Raw genomic sequence first — 13,179 nt, forward strand, 5'->3', positions numbered from 1 at the left:
CTTTTCTATGGATTTTTACTTTAAATCTGCACCTCCATTATATTCTATGGGAGGGCTTTTCACGACCAGTGGTTGGTTATATGTGGTGCTGGACTTACTACTGCAGTTTTTATTTTAATAATACTTTACACTTGGATTTTGTGAATAAGCAAAAAGTAGCAAACTTCTTTAAAATGTAATTTTGCAAATGTAAATTATGCAAAAGTGTAAGTTACTTACAGACGCATCTACGTTAGGAAATTATAAAAACACCTCGCCTTCGGGAAGTCCATAAAAATTCAAATCTTCAACCTTTAGACTCTTGTGTTATCCTGAACTCTCTGCAATGCAACACTCATTAATCCCTCGTACTAAGAAACCTACTTCACAAGAAGCCACTCCAAACAACCAAAGCCTTGTACAAACAAGGACTCCCGTTGTGCTCGCCCACCTCCCCAAAGACCTGCCAGCTCTACTGATGCCAAACCATGACCTGTGATCAAAAGAATCAGGGAACACACCCAGCATGCAATGATTCATCGATCAGGTAGGTCGAACGAATGCTAATGGAAACGCGCTCTACGCAAGCATGCATACCTCTATAATACAGGTATGCATACTAGCAGTGACAAGTCTGACACAATCACCCAACCATGTTTCAGTTCCTCCATACCACAACTATCTCTTCCCACATAGGGCATACTACAGCCACACAATCTCCAACTAAACATACAGATCTACCCTTAAGTGCTATGATGTCCTAACATTAGTGACAGTCATATAGAGCCATACAGTAAATGATCAAATGTACTGCCGCAGAATTGACATACATTTTGCATCTTTAAATCAATGTGTAAATGTCACAAACCTGCAGTATTTTTGCAAGCGGAGAATACACCTGATTTCAGATTTTTAAAGGAACCCAAAAGAGATTTAAATAGGAAAGAAAAATGTCTCCCAGATCAGGGGATTAGCTCCAGACCGTGTCAAACCCCATACGAAGGTGTCAAAAACTTTGTTAGACAGAGCACAACCCAAACATTTGTTACCACAATGACTTAAGTAAGTCAAGCACACGTGACTTCATAAATGGCACGACTCAAATATTGTCCAAAAAACAGAAAAGTCTTTTATTTTCAAATCTTCATCACAGTTGACACGTAGACATAGAGAAATTCACAGCCGACACGTGTTTCGTCTTGGGACGACTTTTTCAAGGCTAAGGCAAACTGTATTAACATTATGATTCCACGACGTTTCCTGAGTTGTTAAAAAGAGACTTATATAGAAAGAACCAAGCTTCTGTACCGGTTGAAGCTGTTTAATCAGTATGGTTCACTGTTTAGCAGAAAGAACTGTTGTATCTCGGACAGCGTAGAAACACGGAGTTCCTGGTGAGCAAAGATTCCCCGAACTGTAATGGAAAATTCAAAATGCGAATAACTTTCGTAGAGTAGACAAGTACGGTAGACAGTCCTGTTGCTTTTAGAGCACAAAAATACAATGTTCAGTTGAAACGGCAGCGACACCACCAGTACGGGAAGAGCCACCTGATAATGGCGAAGGAAGTAATACCCCCGCCGTGGCGTTTCGAGACTATTTCCCGTAAGGCTATTCAAGCCCCGGGGGTAATCCAGATGCTGCTCCAGAGTCCAGCAGCGTCAGGATTGGCCTGGAGCAGGGTCACTCCCTGCCCATTAGGAGACCGGGGGCTGCAAATGAAGCAACCCTCGCTCTCCTAAGGGGAAGGCTTAGTGCGCATGTTCGGGCTGGTATTAAAAAAGACCTGCCCAAAAATGAACATGCGCACCATTGCGCTGTCACTCACCCTGAGTACTGCTGCAGCCCCACCCCCTTCAGCGTCCCTCCTCCTCGTTCTACTTCTGACTCCAATTCCATTCCAATCAGGAGTACTGATTGCTGGAATTAGCGTCAGAAGTAGACCGATGTCTAAATGGGCTCATGGGCCCGTGGCATTGGTAGGGCAACGCCCAAACGCCCCCAATGGACGCACCGCCACTGAAATCTTGTGCATTATTTCAAAGTGCAAGAGTGGGGGGAATCTTTTCCAAGGGTCAGCAAAATTGTATCACTTTCTTGTGAAATTTCTCTGAATTCCGTGAAAAATTCACAATGTTGTGAGAAATTATGATTTTAGAGAAAAATGTGACTTGCTGGTATCTTGCATAATTATTTTAATAATATGCCCTGCGTGTAAAAAAATGACATACAGGCAGGAGAATGGTTTGGAAAGTAAGTGTTCCATGATGAGACTTTTTCTGCGCAAACCAGTTTCCCCTGTATCTTTCGAGAGACTGGCAAAACATTTGTAATGAGAAATTTCTAAAAAATCTCCAGAATTTTATATAACGCGAAATTCAGGAATTTTACAAATTTACCCAGCCTAATTGAAATGCCCCCCAGGAATATTTTTTCCATGTTTGTTTAGTGAACAGAGAAAAAGCCATTGTGGAATGGATTTGTTTAATGCTTTGCCTTTATACAAACGTTTTCACTGGTCGATTGATAAAAAAGATGAGGAACTTTTTTGTTCCTCTTGCGTCACAAGATTGGTATAAATTGATTTGCTACTTTTTTCTTTCTTGTGCGTCAATACAAATTGTTTCAAATAACATATCAAGTTTGCAGCTCTGAGAAGAAACCGGAAGTAGTTTCCTTTACTTGTTTCCAAACTGCTGCCAAAAAGCACACCGTTAGTCTGTGATACTGTGTTCTCGGTTTTCAAAGTCATCCTTCCATGCTGTCTGCCTTCTTTATATTTTTATTCCCACTTCTTGTCCACTTTCCGCTTACGCCATCTTCATAAGAAATCTGATGCGCACCTGCAGCCTTCTCTTGACCAGCACACGGAGCTCCCCAATTCGAAACTTACTTGTGTAACCAGTAAGGATAGCATAGATTTATGTCACGAGGCTCAGTAATCGGACTTATGGATAATTGAGAAATGGGAAAGGATCCGCTTCTGAAAATTTCCTATAGAAAGAACGGGGCCCACAGAGGTGATATACAAAATTATGATACATATTTTAGCCACACCAGGAGCATGGGCCCACCGGACTACCCATCAACCAGCAACCTAACAGCCTAGTGGTGAATCTTTCAGACACCGCCCTCACCCAGACTCAAAAAACAGTCCTAGAGAAAGGACTGGGTTTTGTGCCAACGCCGAGCATGGACAAATTCCAACTATGCTGTGAACTGAACGAAAAAGCAGTATTCAAGGAAGTATCTCAAATTAACCCGAGAACTATCAAAGTTTTCCACAACACCAGCAAAAACAGAACATGAGGTCATACAACAACTGGCCATGTAGAAGAAAATTACCATTAAACCAGCAGACAAAGAGGGTGCAATAGTACTACAAAACACCACAGCATATCGAGAGGTGTGCCTGCAACTCCTGGCAGATTAAAGGAATTACATCAAAATCAAGGAAGACCCAACTGAACTTCTACGCATAGAAATTGTGTACCTGGCAGAGGAATCCACAGCAAACAATTGGATAACTAAAAAGGAAGCCGATTTCCTAGAAAACACTAATCTGACCATTCCATATTTTTACACCATACCAAAAATCCATAAATCAATTGAAAACCCTCCTGGCAGACCTATAGTGTCAGGTATTGGTTCAATCCTAGAACCCCTTTCAAAATTTGCCGATGCTTATCTGTGGCCCAATATCCAAGGTACCAACACGTACCTACAGGACACCAAGGCTGTCCTATGCCTCCTTCAAGACCTACAATTCAACCCAACAACTAACATCCTGAATGGCCTAGACGTAGAGAGCTTGTATACGTGCCTACCGCACAAGGAAACCCTGCAAATCCTGGAAGAAGTCCTTTTCGAAAATCCCTGGGTTTACCACTCACCCAGACACGTGGTACTTGAATGCTGCCGGCTGACATTAACCGAGAATTACTTCAAATTTGAAAATACATTGTTCCGCCAGGTGCACGGTACCAGCATGGGGAGCACATTCGCGCAGAGTGTAGCGGGACTTTATGTCCACCACTTGGAAAAACAGAAAATACTCAATGAGTCCAATCTCCACATCGAACATCTGAAACTCTGGAAACAATACATCGACGATGTACTACTGATCTGGGAAGGGACAGAAATTGAAGCCATCAACTTTGTCGATTGGTTAGACCTCCAAGACCCTTTTCTCAAATTCACCTACACCATGAGCAGGTCCCAGTTGGTCTTCCTGGACCTCAATATTGTAGCCACAGAAGGTATGCTGAGCACAACAACTCCTTCAAACTAACAGCCAGAAACTGTCTTCTTATTTGCGACAGCTTTCACCCGAGACAATTGAAGGACAACCTGCCGTTTGGCCAATTCTTACGACTAAGACGCAATTGCACTGAAAAAGAAGACTATAACATCCAAGCAAAAGACCTTTCTGAGAGACTAATAGCAAGGCACTACCCCAAACACCTAATCTCCAAAGCAAAAATGAGAACCGCCAACAACCACAGAGAGGCATTCCTAGAACCAAAAACAAAGGAAGGAGTAAGAACAGAAAAAAGACAAATCTGCATCACTACCTACAACGTAGCATCAGACAAAGTAACTAAGATCATCAAAAACCATTGGCGGACACTGCACAGTGGTACACTGTGACATCCCAAGACCAATGTTCAGTCAAAGAAAGGGGAAAATCCAAGGAATTACCTTGTCCACACTCACCCCAAAAATGAAACGAGAGGGGTTGGGCAGAGAACCCTACATACATTACCCAATGGACACTACCCTTGCAGCAATTGTAGTGTATGCCACCTGACCTCAGCAACTAAAAAAATTGAATTTAACAACAAAATGACCTGGGAAATACGCAACTTCACGAATTGCAATACATCAGGGGTAGTATACATGATCACATATACCTGCAACCTACACTACGTGGGGATGGCCACAAGAAAAGCAAACACAAGGATTGTTGAACACCGCAGTACCATTAGATGTAAACGGACCACCACAAAAATGACATCACATTTCATTGAGAAACAACACACTCCAAACGACATGAGATGGGTGATCCTGGAACATATTAAAAACAGCGATAACTTGGAACATCGACTCCTGGAGAAGGATCAACGTTGGGTGTTCAAGTTACGCACAGACAGCCATGGTCTTAACGATAACATTCCTTGGGGACAATTCTCCAAATAGAATCTTCCAGATATTTAGCTGAGAGTCTTCTCTGAACTCAGGGTGGCTGTCACACACACCCTTCATTTTTGATAATTTCTGACTTTTTGTATTTCCGAAAAAAAACGCACAATACACCAGAAAGCTTGTGGTTACTAGGATGGCGTAGCCCCCCATTGGACACATAAACGCAGCACCACAGGATATATCAGCGTTTTACATGTCTTAACACCTGAGCCTGCATAACACATCACTCGTACAGTCGGTACACCCTATCCAGTAGGTGCAACACTCGACCGACCTTTTACCATGAGCATCTACTAATTAAACACATTGACTCATACAACCCGACCTCCAGTGGGTAGTACCTCCTACACCAATATTACATATCCCCAGTCGAGTGTACATCGGCTCATTCAAACCCCATGGGTATTGTGCAAAAACTGTAACATACAGTCAGCAGCACCATAAGTATGTTTATTCCCTTTAGTACATTGAGCATTTTTGGGCGTGAACGCTATATAGCACATAGTCAGCATCGCTATTATAGGAATAACTCCAGTCCCATTTTTTAACTATGCACTCTTCCTCCACTGTAAGTATTGTTTTGTGTTTCATGTTAGTACACGTAAATCATACACCCCAATAGGGCCACTCCATTAGCTTAGAATAAGGCGTCCATTTTGTGAATGTTCCTGCACTATCTTTTTCACTATGACTAGGCGGAAACACTTCTTCATAACCGCTCCCGGCTGAGACACGCTAATATGCGGTCTCGAGGGAACCACCCAGGTGCACGGTCAGGAGAGGAGATTCATCAAGTAAGTCCGTTCCTTTGCAGCTACGAAGATAGACTCGGGGCAAACTGTGGGGCAGATTATCAAGGGGGTTTATCTCCGCTTTTTTGGCTTTAAAAGCCAAGAAAGCGGAGATAAAATTATCTCCCTATTACCTAGCTGTCGCTAACACCAGTTAGCGACAGCTAGTAGGAGATAGCGACCATCTTGGGCCCCGCTTCGCATGTCAGTGAAATTTATCACTAATGGCATGCAAAGTGGGCGTGCCAAGATGTTAGCGACTGGAAACAGTCGCTAGCATCGCTATCTCCTATTACCAACTTTTGGAGATATTCGCACTAAGCGCGAATATCTCCAAAAGCTAACACCTGCCCTGAGCAGTTCTTAGCCATGTTATCCAATGGTAGGTGGATAACATGGCTAAGAGCATTAGCTCAGTAATGCATGAATATCGCGGACTTTTCAGCGATATTCATGCATTTCTGCCGATTTTTATCGCTTAGGAGATAAACCTTGATAATAGCAAGGTTCCTAAGCGATAAAAATCGCCGCAGCTCGGCAATAAAAATATTGCCGCTAAGCCAACATAGCGATAATTATCGCTAGTTGTTGGTAATATGCCCCTGTGTTTTTTGTACCACAGCACTGCCCGGTCTGTCACTCGAGTGGAGACCACTACATGCGGAAGTATAATCAGCATTTCTTTCCGTTTTAGAGTTCCAGTGGGAACCCTCTCTCGCCCCCTCGAATGACCATGAGGCAAAGTTCTGCCTTTTAAAAGTATGTTCTTTGTGTTTAATGTAACTTTTTTTTTGTCTTTTGTTTGTCGTGGCACTACCACGAGGATCGATTTCTGTTAAGGCACAACACTACTGGCACCGTGCACTGATTCACAGCGCCTTTTTCTTCTATCCAGGTTTAAAGATGCAGGTTGTTTACTGGGAGGTCTTTCTTTTTTGTTCGAGTCAAGCATGACGCAGGAAACTACTTCTTTACTAGGCACTCACCATGAGGAGCGTCATTTATTGGCAGTGATTTAATACCTACCCTATTTAGGATGGGATGTTTTTCCCTAACTATGTTTGTTTTCCTTCATTTCAGATACAACATGACTTTATGATCTTACAATATATATTTTTTATTCTTTTTATTAACAGTGTAAAGCATGAAGAATAATCACATTTAGCCAGCATCAGGACAATCACAATAAAACCCATCACCCTAGGCCTCCCCCATCCCCCTGTACCTTCTCCAAGGCCCCCAGTTCTTCTTCCATTTTTTAGGGCACCCCCTGCTTTTATAAATGGTCTCCTCTGCCCTCTGGCACCAGTCCAGGTCTCGCTCCCACTGGTCCCACTGCGGAGACGCCGACGCCCCACAGGCCCTGGCGATGTTCTTTTTTGCCACTCCCGCCGCCATAGCCAGCCAGAGTTCTGGTCCAATCAGTGGGTCCCTTTATCATTCTCACCAGCATCAGGAATAAACCCAATCGACGCCACTCAACCACGATACTCCAGTAACCCATCTGTATGTGCCCCCGCATCGCTACTGTACTGTATTTGTATTATATTTGTAAACTTTTCAATAAAAAAACTTTGAAATAAAAAAAAAGCAACCATTTGGGTTCCCTCGGGACCGGAGACCCCACCACCTCTGTCATTATGTCCATGACCTTGGTCCAAAAGTGGAAAATCTCCGGCATTCCCAAAGTATGTGGTAGAAGGACCCTTCCCCTCCACAACCCAGTGCACACAAAGAGGACTGGCACCCCCCCTCCCCCCCAGGTATACAACAGAGTACGGGGGTCAGTCAGTCAGTCAGTCAGAGAATTTATATAGCGCACTACATACCCAGAGGGTCTCAAGGCGCTTAGGAAGGGGAGGAGGATTACTTGTCAAATATCCACGTTTTAAGTTGCTTTCTGAATGCTAGGTGGTTCTGGGTGAGGCGAAGGTAAGTGGGAAGTGAGTTCCATGTTTTAGCAGCCAGGTATGAGAAGGATCTGCCTCCCATGGTGGTCTTGGTGATGCGAGGTACAGTGGCGAGGGCTTGGCTGGAAGAACGTAGATGGCGGGGGGGGGTGTAGAAGGACAGTCGTGAGTTAAGGCATTCTGGTCCAATGTCGTAGAGTGATTTGTGCGCGTGGGTTAGCAGTCGGAAAGTGATTCTCTTATTGACGGGTAGCCAGTGGAGGTCTTTCAGGTGACCAGAGATGTGTTCGCTGCGTGGGATGTCTAATATGATTCTGGCTGAGGCGTTTTGGATTCGTTGGAGTTTCTTCTGGAGTTTAGCGGTAGTACCTGCGTAGAGGGTGTTTCCGTAGTCCAGTCGGCTTGTGACCAGAGCATGGGTGACTGTTTTCCTGGTCTCGGTGGGGATCCAGCGGAATGTTTTTTTGAGCATGCGAAGAATGTTGAAGCAGGATGAGGATACGGCGCTGACTTGTCTGTTCATTGAGAGTGAAGAATCCAGGATAACGCCTAGGTTCCGTGCGTGGTCTGTCGGGATGGGTGCTTTTCCAAGGGCTTCCGGCCACCAAGAGTCGTCCCATGCAGAGGGGGATGTACCTAGGATGAGGACTTCTGTTTTATCTGAGTTCAGTTTCAGACGGCTGTGTTTCATCCATTCAGCGACTTCTTTCATTCCTTCGTGTAGGTTAGTTTTGGCGGTGCTGGGGTCCTTGGTGAGAGAAAGGATTAGTTGAGTGTCATCCGCGTAAGAGATGATGTTGAGGTTGTGTTGGCGGGCGATGGCCGCGAGGGGGCTCATGTATACGTTGAAGAGGGTGGGGCTGAGTGAGGATCCTTGTGGTACGCCACAGATGACTTCGGTGGCCTCGGACTTGAATGGTGGAAGGCGGACTCTCTGGGTTCTTCCGGTGAGGAACGAGGTGATCCATTCAAGTGCTTTTCCTTGTATTCCGATGTTGCTGAGGCGTTGTAAAAGGGTGCTGTGGCAGACTGTGTCGAATGCTGCAGAGAGGTCGAGGAGGATGAGGGCGACTGTGTCTCCATTGTCCAGTAGAGTTCGAATGTCGTCTGTTGCTGCGATAAGGGCGGTTTCAGTGCTGTGTTTTGCTCGGAATCCAGATTGTGAGGAGTCGAGGGAATTGTTGGCTTCGAGGAAAGCGGCGAGCTGGTTGTTGACAGCTTTCTCGATGACTTTGGCCGGGAATGGAAGGAGCGAAATGGGGCGGTAATTTTTGAGTTCGGTGGGGTCCGCTGTGGGTTTTTTCAGAAGGGCGGTGAGTTCAGCGTGTTTCCAGTTTTCCGGGAAGGTGGCGGAATTGAAGGAGCAGTTGATGACGTCTCGGAGGAACGGTGCTATGACGGAGTCAGCTTTGTTGAAGATGTGGTGAGGGCATGGGTCTGTGGGGGATCCTGAGTGGATGGAGTTCATCAGGCGGATGGTGTCCTCGGTGGAGATTGGGTTCCAGTTGTTAAGGGTGTTCGCGGGGGGAGAGTGTTCAGCATATGGTTGGGTGGGTTGGACTCCGGGTTGGTTGTCGAAGCTGTTGTGGATGTCTGCAATCTTGTTGTGGAAGAATGAGGCTAGGGAGTCACAGAGGGCTTGAGAGGGGGTGATGTCGTTGGAGTTGGCTGAGGGATTGGAAAATTCCTTGACGATGTTGAAAAGTTCCTTGCTGTTGTGGGCGTTGTTGTCAAGTCGATCCTTGAATGCTGTTTTCTTGGCCTTTCGGATTAGTTGGTGGTGAGTGCGGGTGGCGTTTTTGAAGGCGTCCTTGGTGCTGGTGGTTGGGTCTTTTTTCCAAGCTTTTTCGAGGGTGCGGCAGAGTTTCTTGGACTTCTTAAGATCATCGTTGAACCATGAGGCCTTCTTGTTGCCAAGTTTGCTTTGACGTTTTTTCAGTGGTGCTAAGGTGTCGGCGGTGTTGGATAGCCATAGGGTGAAGTTGGCGGCGGCTTGGTTTGGGTTAGAAGAGTGGGCTGGGGTGCTTAGAAGGAGCGATGAGGAGATCTGGTCGGTGGTGATTTTGTTCCAGTTTCTTTGTAGAGTTGGTTGGAGGTGGTTGGTGGGTTTGGGCTTGTTGTAGGTGAAGTGAACGCAGCTGTGGTCAGTCCAGAAGAGATCCGTAGTGTGGCTGAAGGAGACATGATTGCTGGAGGTGAAGATGGGGTCGAGTGTGTGACCTGCGATGTGGGTGGGGGAAGTGACCAGTTGTTTAAGTCCGAGGTTGGCGAGGTTGTCCAAGAGGGTGGTGGTGTTGCGGTCGTTGTTCTTTTCAAGGTGAAAGTTGAGGTCTCCCAGAAGGATGTATTCTTTGGAGGGGAGCGCGTGTGGAGTGATGAAGTCCGAGATGTCTTCACTGAATTTTGCGCGGGGTCCTGGTGGTCTGTAGAGGAGGGTGCCTCTGAGTGTGGTTTTGGGGTCGATGTGGATCTGGAAGTGAAGGTGTTCGGAGTTGGTGAGTTTGGAGTCAGAGCTGGTTGAGATGCGGATTGATTTCTTATGGACGATAGCGATTCCTCCTCCTGTGTGGCCGGTACGATCTTTGCGCGTGATCTTATAGTCTTCAGGGATGGCAATGGTGATGTCTGGGGCGGAGGAAGCGTTCATCCATGTTTCCGTTAGGAAGGCGATGTCTGGAGAGATGGTGTCTAGTAGATTCCATAGTTCTATGGCGTGTCTGTGGACCGAGCGGGTGTTGAGAAGGATGCATTGTAGATGGTTGGGGTCGGGAGTCTGAGGTGTGGTCGAAGCGGAGATGTTGACGGTGCCGCTGAGTTTGCAGGAGTAGCAGGAGAAAGGTCCATGGGTGTGTCCAGGAGCGGCCTGGACGCAGTTGGGGGCGCGACCGGGGTTAAGGGCTAGGAGGGAGGCGGCGTCGTAGGAAATGCGAGAGGGTTGGGCAGCGCGAGGGGCAAGGGGTCTGGCGCTGGGCGCGGGCCAGGCGTGGACGGGCGTAGACGGGCTTACCTTTGGCGCACCTTCGGCGCGGATTGGGCGCGGTCGCTGCGCGTAGACGCTGCGCGCATGGGCTACTGTCATATATGGATGGTGGGGAGGGGGAGGGGCGAGGGCGGCTCAGCTGGGAGGCGGGGCGGGCTCACGAGGACGCTGACCCAACACAAACAACAACACCCAAAATGGCAGCGGAGGGGAGGGCAGAGAACAGTACCGGGGGTGATCGCGCTAAGTGTGGAAGGTTCTGCGCAGGAAGAGCGGAGCAGCGAGCAGGGGATAACAGTTTAAACAGATACTGGCCAATTTAAATTAAAGTAAAAGCGGAGCAGCGAGCAAGGCAGCACAATGCTAATCAGCTGAAGACAATTAATGATAGCGGAGCAGCGAGCAAGGCAGCACCAGGCTAATAAGCTAATGATACAAATGCTGAAAGCGGAGCAGCGAGCAAGGCAGCACAGTGCAAATAAGCAGAATACAATTAATGATAGCGGAGCAGCGAGCGAGGCAGCACAAGGCTAGTAAGCTGTGGTAGGCAGTACAACGATACCAGGTCTCGCCAGGGAGACTGGGGAGCGACCACTCAGCACGGCGGTGGAGAGGGGATCACCGGGGTAGTACACCCGGTGCAGAATTTTAAGTTGCACCAATCGGAACCGGACCCTGATCGCGATTTCCCGTGGGCTCTGCAGGGCGTCCTGCCAATCGTCGTCATCCAAGGGGCCCAAATCCTTCTCCCAGGTCGCCCTCAAAGACACCAACGTGTCTGGCATATTGTTTATTAACTTACCATAGATCGTGGACGTGGGCCTGTCCAGAATGGGATCAAGCAGTAACCGATCCTCCATGGTGGAATATTCCGGGACGGAAGCCCCCCCGCGGATATGGGAATGCAGCACGTGTACGAGACGCATGTAATGTTAGCGCTGCAAGTCCCGCAAGTCATATTCCTTCTGCAAATATGCAAACGAGCGAGGGGTGTCCCCCTTCCACACATCCCCCAAATAGTCAATGCCAATGACCTGCCAACCCCTGAAGCCCTGCAGTCTGGCAACCTCACTCAGCTGCTCCTCAATCCATAAGGGAGTCCGACCCGTCAGGGACCCCGTCCACGCTAGAAACCGATTCGCTTCTTTCCAACATTAGACCACTACTCCGGTGTGGGAGAGCAAATCAGTGCATGCCCTCCTGGTGTACAGTAGGGACTCGCAATTTCCGCCAGGCATCACTGAACGATCCACTCTATAAGCCAGCTCAGACCTATCCGTATACACCCAGTCGTTCACCACCTGCAGCTGGGACGCCCAGTAGTATAACTGCACGTCTGGCAGGGCCAGCCCACCATCATACACCCTCCGTGTCAGCTTGCGCAGCGCAATCCGAGGGGCACCCCCGTCCCAAAGAAGTGTCGGCACCGCCTGGGATATTCTTTTGAAGAATCCCGGTGAGATCGGATATGGGGTGTTCGGCAGGAGATATAAAAGGCGGGGCAATGTCAGCATTTTGAACATCAGGGACAGAGGCAGCGTGCGCCAGTGGCTCACATCTGTGAGCAGGCGCTTCAACTGGGGCTCAAAGTTTTTGGTGAAAAACTCTGCTTTGTCTCTGGTGATAAACACCCCCAAGTACCTGAAACCATCCCTCGCTACCACCGCCGGACATCTGGACGGTATCCACGGAGGAGGGTCGGAAAGGGGAAAGATGACAGATTTCGACCAGTTGATCCTGTAGGCTGAGTAGCTCCCAAAGCGCTCGAAGAGGTGGAAAGCCTGCGCCATCGACTGGTAGGGCCTAGCCATATAAAGCACGATGTCGTCAGCATACAGGCTAATTCGCTCCTCCCAGTCATCAGCAAAGGATAGGCCCCGAAACAAGCAGTCCCTTCTTACCCAATGGGCTAAAGGCTCCAATGCCAAGGCAAATAGAAGAGGGGATAGGGGACAGTCCTGTCTCGTACCCTGCCGGAGCTGGAAGGCTCTAGAAACCGTACCGCTCACCCGCACCCGCACCAGTGGTTGTTCATACAGGAGGCGCACCCAACTGCAAAAGATCGGCCCGAAGCCCAATCTCCGCAGGACCATGAAGAGGTTTGGCCACTCAATACTGTCAAACGCCATTGATGCGTCCAGCGCCATCAACGACGTCTCCCTGTCCCCAACCCCCTCCATCATGTACAGTACGCCATACAGACGTCGCAATTATGCCTGGTACTTCTGCGAGGCATAAATCCTGACTGATCTACGTGGACCAGGTCAGGCAGTAGCGGGAGCAGCCTTTCCGCCAGGACCTTCGCCAGCACTTT

At 47.8% G+C, this 13,179-nt stretch overlaps 1 protein-coding gene across 3 annotated transcripts in view; it reads left to right on the forward strand.

Moving 5' to 3' along the window:
• Nucleotides 1-303: 303 nt before the first annotated feature.
• Nucleotides 304-13,179, forward strand: part of ACHE (acetylcholinesterase (Yt blood group)) — a 401,526-nt gene continuing 388,650 nt past the window's right edge. For all 3 annotated transcript variants that reach the window (XM_078670035.1, XM_078670032.1, XM_078670037.1), the window contains exon 1: nt 304-526. The gene's annotated coding sequence lies outside the window, so the exon portion shown is untranslated. The remainder of the gene's footprint in view (nt 527-13,179) is intronic.

This window comes from Lissotriton helveticus, chromosome 12 (genome assembly GCF_964261635.1).
Source record: "Lissotriton helveticus chromosome 12, aLisHel1.1, whole genome shotgun sequence".
In the NCBI taxonomy this organism is placed as follows: Eukaryota; Metazoa; Chordata; class Amphibia; order Caudata; family Salamandridae; genus Lissotriton; species Lissotriton helveticus.